This window comes from Tenrec ecaudatus, chromosome 2 (genome assembly GCF_050624435.1).
Source record: "Tenrec ecaudatus isolate mTenEca1 chromosome 2, mTenEca1.hap1, whole genome shotgun sequence".
Lineage (NCBI taxonomy): Eukaryota > Metazoa > Chordata > Mammalia > Afrosoricida > Tenrecidae > Tenrec > Tenrec ecaudatus.
This window is the reverse complement of record NC_134531.1, coordinates 156,099,884-156,118,545: the sequence shown is the minus strand read 5'-3', so window position 1 is coordinate 156,118,545 and position 18,662 is coordinate 156,099,884. Positions and strand designations below refer to the sequence as shown.

The following is an 18,662-nucleotide window of genomic DNA, read 5'->3' as shown; positions in this document are numbered from 1 at the left end:
GGATTACACATGAGATGCATTGACTGGAAATCAAATTTGGGTATCCCTTTTAGAAGGTAGGAATCATGTGGCTGGAACACCAAGGATCTGCCTCTTTATTATATTGGACATTAAATAAGCCAGCTCTTCACTCCCAGGGAGACATTATTTGTATCTTCCAAAACATAGTCTGAGATATGAACAATGGGTGCCTCAACTCACAAGATGTATAGAAAGTTGGGAAGACCATCATCATGAAGGTGGTTTTCCCAAGGTGAGGAATATCCATTGCCCTTTGGATATGTTGACCCTGTGATTCTCCGAAATGTGGGAAATTCAATTACATAATTTGTGGTAATTGGGGACTATGTTAACACTCTCTCCTATAAGAAAAAATTAACTATAAGAAATAGTAAATCTTCACCCAGAAATATATTGTAGATACATAATACTTATTTTTAGCAGTAGTTCACTTCTTTGAGTTAGATAAATCGTTGATTCTATTTCAGATAAATAAATCGAGGAACAACAAAATTTTACTAACTCTCCAAGAATTTAACAGGCAATAAGTGGCTACAGTTTGCATATATTAAAGACCAAGTCGTCTCTGTCTCGATTGAGTCCTTCAATCAGCTTAGGCCAGGGATGCTCAGCATGTCGATCATGATGTACTAGTCGATCACAAAAGTAGTGGGGGTAGATCGCATGGCAATAAAAAATAGATGTAAGACTATCATAAATTCCACCATTTAATTGATATACAGTACAGATAATCAGATGCAATCTTAGGTGTCAAATGCATGCTACAAAACTGACAAGCTAAGTTATCGGCCAATTTTCATACCTTGTTTTTTTTCTCTTAAATGTCAGAAAGGGTATTAAAAGGAGTGGGGGAGCTGGACTAAGTAAGAAGACAAGACGTCTCACTTTCATAGGAAATGGGAGATTTTGACACTGCCATCAACATTCAGCTGAAGTCCATGGGCATGAACAGTTCTGGAACGTACTCGCAGAGGAAAAGTACCCAAACATGAGAACATGTGCTACCTCCTTGGCTGTATTACTTGGTTCTACTTATTTATGTGAATCAGCCTTTTCTGACATAAATATCAATAAGTCCAAGTACCATTCCACCATGACTGATGATCATTTGGAAGTGTGCTTGAGGCTGGCTGTCAGCAGCTACTCTCCGGACTATGCATCCCTGCCTCGTTCCATTCAGTGCAAGTCATCAGAGTAAACTCAGGTAATGGCAAAGCTGTACATAGTTCATGGTGTTGTGTTGTGTTGTGCAATATGGACCCATGTGATTATGCAAGGTACATGAACATATGTTGTACATAAAAAGAAATCTCAATGCATTTATGAATAAATGTAATAAATAAACAGATAAATAAAAATAAATATTTTTTGCGTTTTTGTAGTTGGTAGATCATTTTGACTTGAAAGTAGCTCGCATGCTGAGTAAGTGTGAGCACCCATGTTTAGGCCTTGTGAATGAATGACAGGCAAAGCAAGGGATTAGGAGATTAAGAATAATAAGGAAGGGAAGAAAGACGGGAGAAAGATTTTTAGACATAAACAGGAACATTTTTCTGATCCAACAAAAAAGCAAATTGTTTTGTTACATCTACCTGCTCCTATAACTAGAACTAAAGGAACATCAGAGACCAGCAGCATACGCCTACTAAATGACATCATTTACAATGTGTAAGTTCACTTACAGGTGAGCAACCCGGAACTCAAGCAAGGAAAGAACTTCCCGAAGTAAGTCATGTTTTATTGAGAGAACCTTATACGGGATAGTTCAAGTCTATGCCACCCCCTCACCCCACCTTTCACTTTATTACACAGGTGTCTTTCCTGGCACCTGGGACCACAGTTAATCAGTGACCCAGGAGGAACTTCTGTTGCCATCCGACATATATAACCTTTGCCGTTCAGGGTCATCTCACTACCATTTTCATCTAAGCTCGGGACACAGGACGTGAGCCATGAAGGCAATAAGCATCTTTCTGCTCAGTGCTTTGGCCTTGTTCAGTTTTTCTGGTAAGTGACTTTGTAACTTTTTCTGTGACTTGAGTGACATTTTTTGATCTGTTGGTCTGCTGAGTATATTACTCTCCAGACGTTGAGTTACTCTTAGGTCTGTTGGTCCGGATGATATGAAATAAGATCGGTGGATGAGAATCAGAGAGAGATTGTAATATGAGATGGGGAAATGTCTAAGTCAGGATTGTTCTCAAATGGTTTTCCTCTAGCAACAATAGGCTGATGTTTTTCAAAGAGAAAGTAGGGGGGAAATGTGAATTTTTTCCAAACTTGAGTACATGTCTATATTTGTACATGTATGAGGACAGTTTACAAAATTTAAAGGCCCATAGAACTTCATTAAACTAGGTTACAGTGTGTTTTAGCTATTTGGTATACAAGGCAGAATTTAATTGATTACAATATTTATTGATTGACCCTCAGGATGTTTCTGGGGAAAACAGTTTGCTTTAATAGGTGGTGGATGTCTATATCTTGACCAGGTTTGCAGACAATTTTGGCTCCATGGGCTCGGAAATAAATGATATTTTCAGTTTCATCTCAGATCACGCCAAGAAACTTACTAAGAGCCAAGTGAGCATCTTGCTAAGGAGAGGAGGCACATTGTTTATGTATTAGCTAAATAAATGCATTAGCCGAATACTTACGGGAGGAGTCGGTTCTTTGCCCCATCTCATGCAAATCAGGTCATGCAAGCAGATGCTGCTCCCTCAACAATTTTCAGATGCAAAGAAATTCTGAACTCCTATGGGTCTTTAGCGAAATCAGACTATCCCAGGGCGGCTTCTTCTCCAAGCCCCTGGATGCTTCACACATTTTCAATTCGCTTAGCTAGGAAAAACTAGCTCCTTAACCAGCTGAAGGTCCTCAGCAGGCTCACACTGTTTGTAACTGACTCTAACCACAAGATCATAAAGCCAGCCTTACCCAGTGGTGCTGCAAAAGAAAGTGGTGCTGTCATCTGCTTCTGTACAAGTTACCATGAAAAGGACCCGATGGGGTAGTTCTAGTTTCAGACACAGGAATTGCTGTGAGATGGAATCAACGCCACGCCAATGGATCGGTGGGGGGTTGCCCAAATCACTGGGAGATGGTTGAGATCCGCAAAACCACATCTCACTGATATTTCCTCCGAGGTGTCTTCTCAGATGAATTCCCCTTCCCTTCAGTGAACTCACACATGGTTACTATTTCCTGAATGATGTCAGCAATCTCCTATTTAGTGGAGAAAACATAGTAGCTATTCTGATCATCTATCTTTACGTCCACAAAACATGAGTTGGCCCTCTGATTTGCCAGTGGAATGCAACTGTGGGAAATAGATCTTTCTCTAATGGTGAGATCTCAAGAGGTTACGTTCAGTTGCAAAGTAGGACTTAGAGAAGTGTTACCAGGATTGGAACAAAGGAGGAAGGAGGTGTGGCTTGCTTTGAAGGTGTGTATTTTCTGTTAATGATGGCACACAAGCTTGGGAAAGAGTCACCAGAAGGTGGCCCAGCTTTCAGAATGCAACCTATGCCACTAGGTTATATGAGAGGACCTCAATCTGGGAAAAATTCCATTACCTTTTCATTCCATGTATCCAGGAACTTTGTGAAGGCCCCTCATATTTGTACAGATTGTTGAATTGGCATGTATTTTAAATGGCATATTTCCACCACATTTAATAAGTTAAAATAGAGGCAGATCAAAAGAAGACTTAAATGTAATTGCAAATGTTAGTTTTGCGCCAGAATAATCACAACTAGTCATAAAGACTCTCCATACTTTCACCCATAAGCTGAGATAAAGATGTTAACAGCATCCCTAAGTAATTTAAGGAGCAGGACTCTTTATGAGAAGTGAATGGCTCATCAGGTATGTGCTCAGGACCGAATGTACTTCAAGCAGTAAAACAGAGCTTCTGTCTTCAAAGAACTGGATCAATATGTCTGAAACCACAAGTTGAGTTATTTTGATCATTATTAAGCTTTGTTAGTAGTTTTCAAGGTTTCAGTAGGCAAGGATCGACTCCAGTCATACATCCGCGACAAAGAGGTGACCTCGGGCATGGAGCACGGAAGAGGCCAACAGAGGAGCCAGTCTTCAAGGAAAGAAAATTATGAATGATCATTCGTGGGCCTCTCTTGTCTGAGGCCTCACCTTAACATGTCTGATTTGTTTTGCAGGTAACACTAGAACTGATGGCCTGGAAATTGAGGTAAAGCATTTCGTAGCTTCTTATTGATGAGGGGGAAACTTTTGGTCCCAAGCAAAGAACAGTAGAGCTGGTACCTTGTAGTTGAACCAGAAGCAAAACCAATGAATGAGACATAACTAGAAAAATCCAGATAATAATGGTTCCCCTCACAAGCTCCTGTATAAAGACAAATCCCTTGGTTCAGAGACAAGTGCCGTGTGATTGTATAATGTGTGTTGTAAGGACGTTTTCAAGATCCTAGGCCTAGTCTTTCCCTGGGAGGAAAAACAAGTGAAGAGCTGGATTACTAACTGAAATACAAGTGGACGCCTGGGAAAGCTCAGAGCTTATATAAACCCCGCGGGGTGCATTTCTGCTCTGAAACACACGGGCTCAACATGAGTTGGGCTTGCCCCACTGTCTCCCAGGTTTATTGGGGCACTTTGCTATTGTTGCCGTTGTTGTTCTTAGGGCTAGCCAATAGGACAACTGTTTTGAGTGGAAGCTTTCTCAAATACACTACACACAGCCCTTCCTCCTTACGTCCTGTTTGACCCCGTTGGTATGAAACTCCCCTGGTTACGAAGGTTGAGTCTCTAACTTATAATGAACAACAAAAGAATAATAAACCAGGTTCTTCTACAAAATATTCTATATAGAATTCTACCTCCACCTTAAAAGATAAATCAGTAAAAAGTGTTTAAAAGATAGCATCAATATCAATAAAAAGTGTTTAAAAGATAATATCAGTAAATTTGAGACCAGAAGTGCCCCCCATTCATTTTTTTAATACATAGTGGGGAGGCAGATAATATTAAAAGTTGATGAAAGAGTAAATGTTACATTTCTTTTAAATAAATATTCTGCAGATATTCTGCTATCATTAGGAACCATTAGCCTAGTTAGAGAGATCAAGGAATCTATTCCTAGGTAAGTGAGATTTCCTTGAAGCGATAAAACATAAACAGGACCAGCAAAACATAATTCATGATAAAAATTAGTACAGTGTATCCCTGCTCCAAATAACTGATGCACAGAGTGAACCATATGGCTGATCACACTATGAGACAGGATGTCCCTCGCTGACCCATAGCCCTACGGGGGACAACACTGGAGACTTCATGTCAGGATTGGTCCGGTCTGACCCCGCTACACCAAGACAACACACTAAGAGCGTGCCGCAGAGCAGAGCAGGGAACACCCGAGGGAGTGCCAAGGATAGACTTTGGGCCAGGGCGTGGCACCCCATAGGACTCAACTGGAGGACACACCTGGAGGTCAACAAACAAACCTGGATCTATATACAGGTTTTGCCTTTAATTTTTTTAATTTATTAATTTTTTTCTTAGTCATTGGCTTTCTTTGTTGTTATCGTTGTGTTGTCTTTTGTCATGTTGTCTTGCTATGCCTTGGTTTTTTATGCATATTATTATATCTGCAAGCCTATCTACATAAGACAAGCTGGATGAACAGTCTGGAGGGACTAATGGAGAAAATAATGGGACCAATGGTTCCGGGGGAACATAGGAGACAGGGAGGTGGGGGAAAGGAGGTGGTGTTGACCAACCCAGGGACAAGTAAACAACAAGTGATCCAAAATTAGTGGCAAGGAGGTTGTGAGAGGTCTGGTAGGGATTCAGCCAGGCCAATGCAATTGAGATAAATTACTGAAACCCAAATGAAGGCTGAGTATGATAGTGGGACAAGAATAAAGTAAAAGGAAATAGAGGAAAGAACTAGGACACAGTGGCAAGCATGTACATATGTAAATATATTTATATAGGATGATGGGAAAAATAGATCTACATGCATATATTTATAGGTTTAGTATTAAGGCATCAGATGCATATTGGACCTCTACTCAAGTACTTCGTCAATGCAAGAACACTTTGTTCTATTAAATTGGCATTCCATGATGCACATTTTCCCAACAGGATCGCTGAAGACAAATGGGTGCATAAGCAAATGTAGTGAAGATAGCTGATGGTGCCCAACTATCAAAAGATATAGCATTTGGGGTCTTAAAGGCTAGCAGGTAAACAAGCAGCCATCTAGGTCAGAAGCAACAAAGCCCACATGGAAGAAGCACACCAGCCTGTGTGACCATGAGGTGTTGAAGGGATCAGGAATCAGGCATCAAAGAACAAAAAAATCACATCATTATAAATGAGGGGGAGTGGAGATTGGAGACCTAGTGCCCATCTGTAGACAACTGGATACCCCCTTGTAGAATGATCACTGGGAGACGAGCCAGTCAGGGTGCAGTGTAGCAGCAATGAAACATACAACTTTCCTCTAGTTCTTAAATGCTTCCTCCCTCCCACTATCATGACCCTAATTCTATCTTACAAATCTGGCTAGACCAGAGGATGTACGCTGGTACAGATAGGAACTGGAAACACAGGGAATCTAGGACAGATGATCTTTTCAGGACCAGGGGTGAGAGTAGTGATTCCAGGAGGGTGGAGGGAAGGTGGGGTAGAAAGGAGGAACCAATTACAAGGATCTACATATAACTCCCTCCCTGGGGGACAGACAACAGAAAAGGGGGTGAAGGGATACAGTGTAAGATATGACAAAATAATAACAATTTCTATATTATCAAGGGTTCATGAGGCAGAGGGAGGGGGAAGCAGGGGGAAAATGAGGGGCTGATATGAAGGACTCAAGTAGAAAGCAAATATTTTGAGAATGATGATGGGAATAAGTGTACAAATGTGATTGAGACAATGGATGGATGGATGAATTGTGATAAGAGGTGTATGAGCCCCCAATAAAATGATTTAAAACAAAATTAATAAACTAGAACTTAATTACCCATGGGGGAAAAATTAGTACAGTGAAGTAATTAAGAGGTACTGCTCAGGAATTAGAACCCTGGATCAAACAATTACTAGTTGTGTGATTTGGATGATTTAGTACCTGTGACCCTCATTATCTTTACCTGAAGAATGAGTAGAATAATAATAAGCTCATAAGATAGTTGTCAGTTTCAACTAAAATAATAACAAATATAACATAAAGCACTTCGATCAGTGTCTGTTGTAGTCACTCAGTGATTGTTATTGGAGTAGGGAAAAGACTCTACAGACTCCAATCATCGAAAATCCTTCATGTGTTTAAAGGACTATGCAAAGTCCAGTGTGATTAGATAATAATTTATAAGGAAGAATATGTCCAAAGGTTAGATTGTCCTGAGAAAAGCCAGCACTTTAAATAATTGTGAACATGAATATAACATAGCTCACCTTATTAAAATCTCTCAACACTAAGGTAAAGCCATTCTTATTTTACAGATGAAGAGACTGGGGTTCAGCGAGATCGCATTGCTTCCCAGTATCACATAGCATGTAAATAAACAGCAGAAGCATTACTGAAAACCAAATTTTGAACTCCAAATATGGTGTTGTTTCTCCTTGAACACATGGTATCTCTCTTTTAATTGCAGTCTTGCTCCCAACTTTAAACTTAAGAACTCCAAGAAGGAGAAAATCAGATTGCACATTTTGCTATAAACACAAAAATGGGAAAATGACACTATTTAATTCTGCTTTTAGCCTAAATGTAACCAAGGTGTTAATGGATGCAGCAAGATCTTTAACCCTGTATGTGGGACTGATGGAAGTACATATTCCAATGAATGCATACTTTGTTTGGAAAATAAGTGAGTATAAGCTTGATTTGTAATGTATATTTTAGGCCAGTTATTTTTAAACTTTCATAAGTTTGTGATTTGAATGACTCATTAAAACTACCACTATCATGGATTACACCATGAAAGAAATAAAAAGCTTATTTTTTTCCGAAAATAATAATCTTTTATTTTAAAATATTTGGTATGAGTATATAATGTGTTTGTGAATATATGTACGTGTGTCTGTGCACTGGTGTCTACCATGTTAAAAATAATACCTACTGTGTCAATTATTGTGCGAGACATTAATATTGATCACAAAGCACAGGCAAGGTAAATCATAATAACTAACAAGGTAGATCATAACTAAATTGAGACAACATATAAATAACTCCTTGAGATCACACAAAAAGAAGTGGCAGATGTTTGACCAAATCTATATTCTTTCCACTGTGCTCTAAAGTCAGGTACCAGACTAAGCATGTAAGATAGGCAAGAAAAGAACGCAACATGTTCTATTTCTCAAACCCCTCACATAGAACTCAAATATATGTGGTCAGAACTGTAACAGAAATATGAGCAAAGTGCTTTGAAAAAAAAATTCATCATGCCTGCTAGGATTTGGGAAAAGTTTGGAGGCTTTCTGTAAATCAGGGGTAGGGAACCTTTTATCTGTTAAGGGATATTTACATACTTATGACATCATTTCAGGTCCATACAAAATTGTCAACTTAAAAAATTAGCCTGCTACATTTGGTCAAACATTGGATTAACTCACCCCTAATGTGCTGGCTAAAACTGCTTCTCTTTGGTGAGGATTCTGATGCGAGCTGGGGGTGATGACTGTGTGGGCCTTACCTGGCCTGTGGGCCACGTACCCCATCCCTGCTCTAGGTAATAAGAAAGAAGAGACGTTCCAAAAAGATAATTTGGAAAAACTGAACCAAAGATAGAAAGGACTTAATAACATGTTGCAGGATAAAGTGGATATAAAGTTATTAAGGAAAAGACAATGCAACGGGGCAAGGGAAATATTGCAGCTGTCCCCTTTCTCGTGAAAGAACTGCTTGTGTGACAAAATTAATATGTTCCTGCAAGATGGCAGGTCTCCTGAGTTAGCTAAAGCTCATCTGCAAAAACTAGCTAAAATTAACAAAATATTGCTTCCTAATAATAATTATGGCATTTTCCAAAATTCACATATGACTTGTATAAGTGACGAGAAATGTATTTTTGTAGCATTTTTATGTGTGATAGTAGAACGAGTCTCCATGAACCTTTTGTAGTGAATCAGACTCAGGGCACTCTAAGAAGGAGACCTGCCCATGATGGTTTTTATTTTACATAGAAACTGAAAGTTACATGTGCCAAGCGTGTGCTCTTCTCTCCATGCTTCTCTGGGGTTTATCACTGAGAGAAAAGGGGTCATGATCACGGATGAGATAGCTGCTGGCATCTCGGGACAATATTTATAAAATGAGATGTAACCAAATGCTGCTGGAATGACAGAGCTACAGACTTCCTCCTACTGAGAGGAGCCAGGAAGGGTTTCAAGAAAGAGCTCTTTCATAAAAAGGATCTGAATTTTTATAGCATTGCAAGACCTTTTTGGGATAAATAAAAGTGTAGAAAGCTCAGGGTGAATGGAAAAGATTCCTCAAATGACCCAGAATCTTCTGAGTTATCCTCCTACTGATCTGGCATGGGAGCCTTTGATTTAGGCTGAAATGATGTTGTACATTTAAGTGGTACAATGGCATAAATCCCTTTCTTTACTACGCAAAACCCTTTGTTGGGCTACGTTAATTCGTTAAGGAAAATTCTCAAAATTTGGCAAGGGTTGGGGACTTAGGTTCCTGAAATTTTAGGTCTAATTTCTTAAAGTTTTAGACCCAAAATATTAAGGGCCCTGTTCAGCAAAGAAGTTGTTTTGTAATAAAGATTTCTACAAGGAACTTGAAACCACTTGTCAACTTTCTCATGACCTATGTTGTTGACATTAAGGTCAAACATCACATTTCTATCCAAAGGGAGGAGGAAGCCATAGAGCAGCCTTGAGAACCAGGGAATTTCCAAGGACTACAGCCAAAACGCCCAATTTTTAGAGGGAAGCATTGGGGAAACGGGTCCAGAGCTGGAACAGCCTACTCTCTGTGCCTTTAAAACACACCAGTTGTTCTTTTCTTATATATTCTTTTCAAAATATCTCGATATGAAAAGTATATTTGGAAACAAATATAACTTGTTTGCTTATTTCCCAATTGAAAAAAAAATAACAAATAACTGAAGTCTAACGATATCATATGACTTTCTCAAAAAGGCACATTATCTTCTAACATACAGTATAATAATACTGTATTTCTTTCTATTGCCCATTAAAAGACCAAAGCAAATCCATCGCACTGTAATAAGGGCCAAGTTCTACTGCTGGTCATTGGGTTCGGAAGCTAGCCTATAGATTCCTAGGGTAATAAAGGGTTAATATGTTAGGAGTTCAAAGCCACCCAGAGGCACCAAGGAAGAGAGACCTGGCAAAAGGAAAGAGCCTTGAAAATTCTATGGAGATGTTTGACTCCACACCTTGAGTCATCGTAAGTTGGATCAATTGGATCAATAAATTGGCAGCCTAACAACCTCCGCAACAAACAACTGCCCTTGCATGCCTGGAAAATATATTCATTAAAAATCTCTCCATATTCCTTTTTTTAATGGCTCCATAGATAATTTTTATTGAAGGATTCTTCTCCATAGATTAATATTTTACAATAGAATTTTCTGAAGGGACAGAAGTGCTTTATATCAACATTATCCAATATGGTTGCCACCAGCCACATGTAGTTATTGAGCATTTAAAATACAGCTAGTGAAATGGAGGAACTGAATTTTCATATTACCTAATTTTAACTAGTTTAGATAGCCACATATTGCAAAGCACAGTGCTAGAAAACAAGTGAACTCTGTCATGCTTTGTAAGGAGCCCTGGTGGTGTAATAATTATGTGTTGACCTGCTAACCAAGGTCAGTAGTTTGAAACCACCAGCCTCTCCTCAGGAAAAACACTGGGCTCTCTTCTCAGTAAAGAATTGTAGTCTGGGAAACTCACAGAGGCAGTTCTACCCTGTTCAACAGGGTCACTATGAGTCAGCATCAATGACGGCATGAGTTTGGTTTGGGTTTGGTTTCATGCTCTGCTTAGATACTTGTACTAGTGTACGTTAACTCATTCAGAAATTAATATTGAGAATAATTAATTATGATGAGAGAGGGAAGGCTGAAAATCATTCAAATGAAGATCTAGCAAGATTTACACAAGTACATGTATAAAAATAGATGGAAGTCCAGGATGGATAAATCTTTAGCGAAGGTAACTGGGTTAATGATTCCTTGGGGGATAAGTCAGGGGAAGTTGAGGCGAAAGGGTGCGCCAATAATGATGAGTGCTAGAAAAAAAGAAAATGCTCTAAAACTATTCTGACGATCGAATAACTCTTTGATGTGACTGCACTACTGAATGGCATGATCTGTGAATTATATGCCAATAAAACTGTTGGAAAATAAATAAGGGGAAGTTTGATGCCCTTAAGTAATAGAGAAGTGGAATGATTTTCATTAACTAGTGTGTTCCCAGGAGTCCAGATGGCACAGTCGTTCCGTGGTTACATAGTGGGCTGAGACCTCCAGCCGATCTGTGAAAGAAAGACGTAGGTGTCTACTCCCATAAAGAGCTATCCTTTAGGAAACTCAGGCAGTTCTAGCCTGTCCTGTAGGATTGCTGAGTCGGCATCAATTCACTCCCAGTGGGGTTTTTGTTTGTTTTGTTGTTGTCTGATGCAAGAACGGTGCATCTGAGACAGTCTTAGGAGACATGATCACAGGATCCAGAGATGTGTAGCTTAGACTAAAGTTTTACTGGTTTGGGAAGGATGGCATTATAGGGAACAGAGAAGATTTTACCTCACATGGGGGATGTTTAAAGCTGACCGATATCACAAATAATTGAGTTATTTCGTGAGACCTTGCAGATATGTAACCCCAGAATTCTAAGGCCCAAAGATGATCAATTAACAGGAGCTTCAGTCGTGTAGGCAGCACCTAAGCGGGACCCTAAGCAGGACAGTGACACCAAAAGCAAACCAAGCAAAAGGAGGAATGGACTGGAGACGACTGTCAGATGTTCACTGTAATACCACCCGAGATCTCTAAGCTCCACGCGGCTGAGCGTTTGCTTCACTTTAAAGCCCTAGAGCACATCATGTATTCCCTAAGGATTTGGTGAAATAATGAATAACGAATGAGGGAATCGGAAATGGGAGACAAATCTCGAACTTTTCTGTTTTAAATAAAGGGTTGGTTTTTGTTTTTTATTTTCTTCCAATAATCTACTTTTTGCCAGTAAAGATAAAGTCTTTTTTTTTTCATTCTCTCCTACAGGATCCGCCAGATTCCTGTCCGCATTAAAAGTTATGGGCCTTGCTGAGAACCTAGATTCTAAAATTCTATAAAGTCACCACATAAAGTCACCTGGCTGGTATGATGGTTGAATAAATGCATCTGAATAATCCCTGCAACTCCCGTGTGTGTTTTCCTATGACATATGTGATCACACTGAAGACTTGAACAGGGCTCAGAATGGACTAAGATTTCCACTGGGAGTTTCCTCCCTCTCCATGTCTTCCTTCCTCACTTTCTGCACATATGAAGTTTGCAAGTCTTTGCTATCGCTTGCAGATATTAAGTGACAGGACACAGTTGGGTATTATTAACGCATATAGACTCAAATAGAATTGAACTATGGCTTTAAGGAGCAGTTAGAAAATTCTCTCTCAATGTCACTCATCACCTTCCACTGTCTGAAATAATTCATTTAGATTTCCTTGGGCTTAGGCTGATCATCTCTTCCCCCTGCGATAAGTCTGCTGGCGTTGTTGCTGTTGGGTGTCTCTTGCTCAATGTTGACTGATAGTGACACTGTGTGACAAAGTGAAACTGCCCTATAGATTTTCATAGGATGTTAGCTTCATAGGAGTGGGTCACCAGGTTCCCCACCCCCACCCCGCACGGAGCAGTGGGTGGGTTTGAACCACCTACTTTTCGGTTAGCAGCAAGTGATCAATGATTATGACACTAGGCATCCTTGGTTTATGTAAAACTGCTCGAGAGCAGGATCTGGCCTCCTCTCCCTTTCCAAGGGGGTGGAGGATGATCAGCATCATCAACATCAGGCAAAGGTTGATTTCTAAGCAGCAGAGGTCAAGCATCCCTGTATCCTGACAACAACTGCCCCAGGCCACTCTCTGAGTCTCTACAGAGTTCAACGGTTCATTACAATGGCTACCAAAATTCACAGACAATATTCACATGCGTGGGGTTTATTAAGGAAGTAACAGGTTCTACTCTGGGAGCAAGAAGGCTCAGGATACAGTGTTTCTCTAACAGGACAACCTGTTCTCCGTTGGGCCTGCAGACATACTTCTCCCCAACGTCTAGCAGCAAATGCCAGAGGCACTGGCCTTTGCCAGGTAGTCTCATCCTAAGGGTGTTAAGCTTTACTTCTGTAAATCTGAAAAACCTATTTCCCCACAATTAAGTGCTCACTGCACGAGGAAGCTTCCGTTCAGAAGGCACTCGGCACTCTTACTGCACAGGCCAGTAAGCCCACTGCACGGTCTCCTCTTGCTGCCCTGGTTTTGCTGCCTTTGCTGCTGCTGCAGTTGATGCTGCTTCTCTGCCACTGCTACCCACTATCCTTCACTGTCTCTAGTGTCGTAGAACTTTGTCTCCTGGACTAAGGAGGCTAGTGCGAGGACCCGAGGTCCAAACAGCACTCTCTACTCCTGCCTCTTCTTTCTTGGTAGTAGTGCGATCCCCCTTTACATCTCTGGAGTGGCTCATTTTAAGGCTAGTTAGTAGGAAGAAAGCTCTCATCAATCTCCGCAATAGGGTTCCATACACCTGGTTTGCGTGATCCTCCACCACAAAGAACTGGCCTAGAGATCAAGAGGCAGTTGTGCAAACAAAAACAAGGGAATACTGCCTAGTTAAAAATCTGGAAAAGTATGTTTCGGGGTTGTATCCTTGCACCACATCTATTCATTCTGTATTCTCAGCAACTAATCAGAGAAACTGGCTTATATGAGGAAGAATTTGATATTAGGTTTGGGGGAAGGCTTATTAACAACCTGAGGTACGCAGATGACACACCTTGTTTGCCAGGAGAACTTTAAAAGGATTGTAACCTTCAGTGTGGGTTACAGCTGAGTGCAAAGACGACTAAAATACTCACAACTGGACCCACAAGTTACATCCTGATAAATAGGGGAAAGAATGCAATTTTTGATTTTGTCTTGCTTGGATCCACAATCAGGGCTCATGGAAGCAGCAGTCAAGAGATCAAGCGATGCGTTGCCTAAAGAACATCTGCTGCACAACAAGACCTCTACAAGGCTTTGAAAAGCAAGGAGATTCCTTTGAGGACTACGGTGTGCCTCACCCAAGCCATGGCATTTTCAATGGCCTCCAATGCATGTGAACGCTCGACTTTGAATACCTGTGACAACGGAAGAGTGGATGTGCTTGAGTGGTGGTGCCAGTGAAGACGGTGCACAGGACTGTGGACTACCAGCAGGGCAAACACATCTGTCTTGAAGAAAGTATAGACAGAGCGCTCCTTAGAGGCAACGATGGCCAGACTTCATCTGACAGAGGATGGACGTGTGGTCAGGAGAGCTCAATCCCTGGAGAAGATTATGGTGTGTGGTAAAGCAGAAGGTCAGCAGAGGAAGAAGGCCTTCCAGGAGATGGATCAGCACAGTGGCTGCAACACCAAGCTCAAGCAGGGAACCATTGTGAGGAAGACGCATCACTGGGCCGCGTTTCCTTCTGGCGCGCATAGGACCACTGTGGGTTGCAAGCAACTCGACGGCACGTAGCAGCAGCAGCAGCAACCCCACAAGGGTTCCCTGGACCCTATTTACATTATTGATAAGGCTGTCCAATTCCCTTAATGGGCCACAGGCACCTCACATGTATATGCACTCAGCTGGTGGGAGTTACAGGCTGATGACTAGCCAGGTCATAGCAAATAATTGACTGCACTACAGTACGGCTCGAGGCACACAGATAAAACCCTTCTGGGGCCTGTCCCTCAGATGGAAGAGAGTCTCATCCATAAGTATCATCAAAATATGTGAGAATATAGAGTTTGGTCAGGCACGATCACTGCCACTGGGTTCTGAGTCACGGAGTATTTCTCCAGCAGGGCTGAGCAACGGCCTCGGGCCAAAGAAAAGAATAACAAATGACTAGCTGTTGAGTTGCTTCTGGCTCACAGTGACCCTGTAACCAAACTCCCTGCCATCAAGTTGATTCTGAATCAATGAGGATAAGGTCAAACTGCCCCGTGGTTTCTGAAACTGTAAATGTCTGACTAGAAAGCCTCATCTTTTTCCAATGGTGAGCCTGGTGGATTCAAACTGCTGATCTTGCAGTAAGCAGCCCAGTGCCTAAGCTACTATGCCACAACTGCTTCATAACCCCAAATTCCCTGCCATCAAGTCAATGCTGACTCATAGCAAGCCCCTGTGAGCTTTCAAGGCTGTAACTGCTTACAGTAGTAGAAAGTCAAGTCTTTCTCCCACATAACTGCTGGTGGTTTTGAATTGCCAACCATGTGGATTACAGTCAAACACATAACCACTACACCACCAGGCTCCCCAGTGTTCTTTGGGATCAAGTAGGTAGAATAAAACTGCCCTATAGGATTTTAAATGTAGCGTTGGTGGTGTGATGGTTAAACATTGGGTTGCGATCTGCATGGTCAGCAGTTCAAAGCTACCAGCAGCCAAGGAGGAAAAAGACTGGGCTTTCTACGCCCATAAACAGTTACAGTCTCAGAAACCCACAGCATGTCTTTATGAGTCTGGATTCACTAGATGTCAGTGATATACATTTTAAAAGCTGGAAATCTTTATAGAAACAGACTGTCATTGCTTTTCCCATGATGTGGCTGGTGGATCTGAACTGTCAACCCCTCAGTTAGCAGCTAAGCTTTTTAACCACTGCATCACCAGGACTCCTTGAAATCTCTGAACATAACCCTAATTCCCCCATCCCCCCTGCAAGTCCCCAAACTCACTGGCACCAAGTCGAAGAGACAAGTCTCCTTAGTTACTTAGTATTCATACAGCATGTTGGTCTTCGGGTTAACCTGAGATGTAGAGGAAGATTGGAGCTAGCACTGAGTTGGAGTTTGCTGCATAGGACCAAACATGTGTTCTGAGCTAGCCAGAGGGGAGGGGCCTGGTAGCACAAGTGATTAAACACTTTGCGGTAACCAAAAGCTTGGTCATTTGAACCTACTAACTGTTCTGTGGGAGGAGAACGTGACAGCCTGATTCTATAAAGATCAACCTCCCTGGAAACCCAATGGGGGTACTTACATTCTGTCCTGTAGAGTTTATATGAGTCTGAATCGACTTGACAGCAATAAGTTTGGGTACCAGAGAGAAAAGAGACCTGATCCTGAGTTAACTTAGGAAAATGGACTCTCCTACCATCAAGGGATCACCAAAAATGATCTGACAAGGAGGGAAGGGACTATAGGCCAAATGAACTGACGGTGAGGTCTATATGTCATTTCCTTTGCTTTATATGAGAATCCCAAATCACATGTTTAAAGAAGTGATATCTTTCCAAGAGACATATTAATCAGTTTGCCAAATTCCACCAGCAAGCAAGGTGGTAGAGTTAGGATTTCAATTCAGTCTTCTTCTATCAAACTAGTCAGCTCACATGAATAGCTTTTGTGTATCACCAAAAATAATTTCAAAGTGCCTTCCCTCAGCCACCCCCGCCCCCTCTGCCAAAGGAAAGTATTACAACTGCTACAAAAGGGTAGTCAATGTAATGTAAGTTCCTGGATTCATGAAGAAATCACCTAAAATTGGGAGCTAACCAGGGACTGAAATAGCCGGAGATTCAGCAGATTCCCCGGGGTCCAACAAAGAAGAGTTCACCCATTGAATGGGCAATGGCCCATCAAAATCTATGTACACTTACAAAGCACAGTTTCTGAACAGTGTAGTTTCTTGGGCTATGCTGAGCCTGGCTTGAGGTTTAAATATGACCACTAGAGGATGCTGTGATCTTCCAAGTAACTCAGCCAAATAAGAACCTTGCCTCTCTCGTCTATAGGATGTTTCTAGATTGCATCATACCGGCAGAAATTATGGATGCAAGATGGCTTCCAGAAGCTCTTCTGAGAGTCAGAGGGCACCCGGAGGGCACCTCGTAGCATTAAAGAACTCTGGTGAGATAAATGGAAGTTAAATCGCCGAATGCTAGAAAAGATTGATTCTGATTGAATATTTGTACAGAAAGAGAGATGGGGGGAAAGGGACGTGCAGATTGTAGGTCGAGGCAAAATATGAAGCCAGGTTTCCTGCCTTTAATGGTTCTACTTTATCTGAGTCATTGGACAATATGTGGTTGCCTTTTGAAGAGCTATTTATAAATTGTGTTTAGAGAATGGAGACTGTCAACACTGATAAAAATGTGAAGCTTTGGCCTTTGATGAGTGGTTGAAAGAAGAAGGAAAATTCAGCCTAAGAGAAGGTCAACCATATGGAATATACTGTGCATTTCTAAACACTGAAGCTTCTTGTTTATTGGATATGAATGGAGAGGAGCAATGAGCATGCTCTGTGCCCCTCCCTTGGACAGGCCTTAGACCAGTCGGAATGAAACTATCAGATCCCTAGTTGAGGGCTAAAGGGGCTGTCTTCCTGAATGCCTACCCTAGTGGAACTCGGCTGGCAGGGCCACAATACAGGGGCTGCAAAGAAATACGGCATTCTAATTAGACACCTATGGGACAATCCAAATCGAACATGCTCAGACCCAAGCCACCTAGGTCCAGGTGGGAGGTCAACCTGGGCCTACACACAGACTAGGCACCAACTACATGACATCACACAGGTGCACCTAGTCTGAGCCAATAAGGTCAACTAGGACCCCTAACATGCGCCCCCCCCCGCCCCCCGCCACCCAGTCTTGGCCTTTGAGGATGTCCTGCTCTTGGTTCGCACACTTGGTTTGGAGCTCCTGTTCCAGTGTTTGTGGTTCTTCGGGCTCCCCTGGAGTGGCCATCTTCAGTTGCGAGCTCCACGCACTCTGGGCTCAGCCTTGTCCACCTTGCAGAAATAGTATGTACTTTGTGAGACTAGAATACTCGAAACTTCCCTTTTCCGCGTGACAGTTACTTAGACTTACACAGTGCTTCTACTGCGTGAATTCTTTCAGCGTTGAGAAGCAAGAGCCAAGGTGAACGGCCCAAGAAGCCTAACCAAAAGAAGACCGAGTTTTCGTTCAGCAGGAAAAATGTGTCTTATAATGGTAAAAATCAAGTTTCCATTTAGACTGACTGGCCGGACTGAGGCTGTGCCCCTCTCTAGCCACTTCTCTTTGGAGAAGTCCCAGTACGTCCAACCCTCCCGCCGCTCATGGGGGAGGAAGATGAGGGTTTCTGCTCCCCAAAGAGTTATGGGTTAGGGAACTTAAAAGGGTCCTAGGAGTCAAAATTGACTCAATGGCAGTGGGTTAGCTTGGAACTGATAATAATAACTCTGTTTTCAGGGCAATTAGAACACTGCCTTCCACATAGTAAGTACTCAAGGAAGGTTAGCTGGCTTTGCTATTGTTTTATTAATATTCATGTCACCAACCAGGCCTAGAGACCAAGATAGATACTGGATTGGTGAAAGTGAAAGCTTTCGTTTGGTTGATCAAGCGGGACAAGCCAGGACTACAGCTGTTGAAGTA

The 18,662-nt window shown here is 41.7% G+C and overlaps 1 non-coding gene across 1 annotated transcript; it reads left to right on the top strand.

Moving 5' to 3' along the window:
• The first annotated feature begins 204 nt into the window (after positions 1-204).
• On the top strand, positions 205-365 carry LOC142441798 (U1 spliceosomal RNA). The gene has a single exon (XR_012783131.1). It is a non-coding gene; the product is annotated as a U1 spliceosomal RNA (small nuclear RNA).
• Positions 366-18,662: the final 18,297 nt, after the last annotated feature.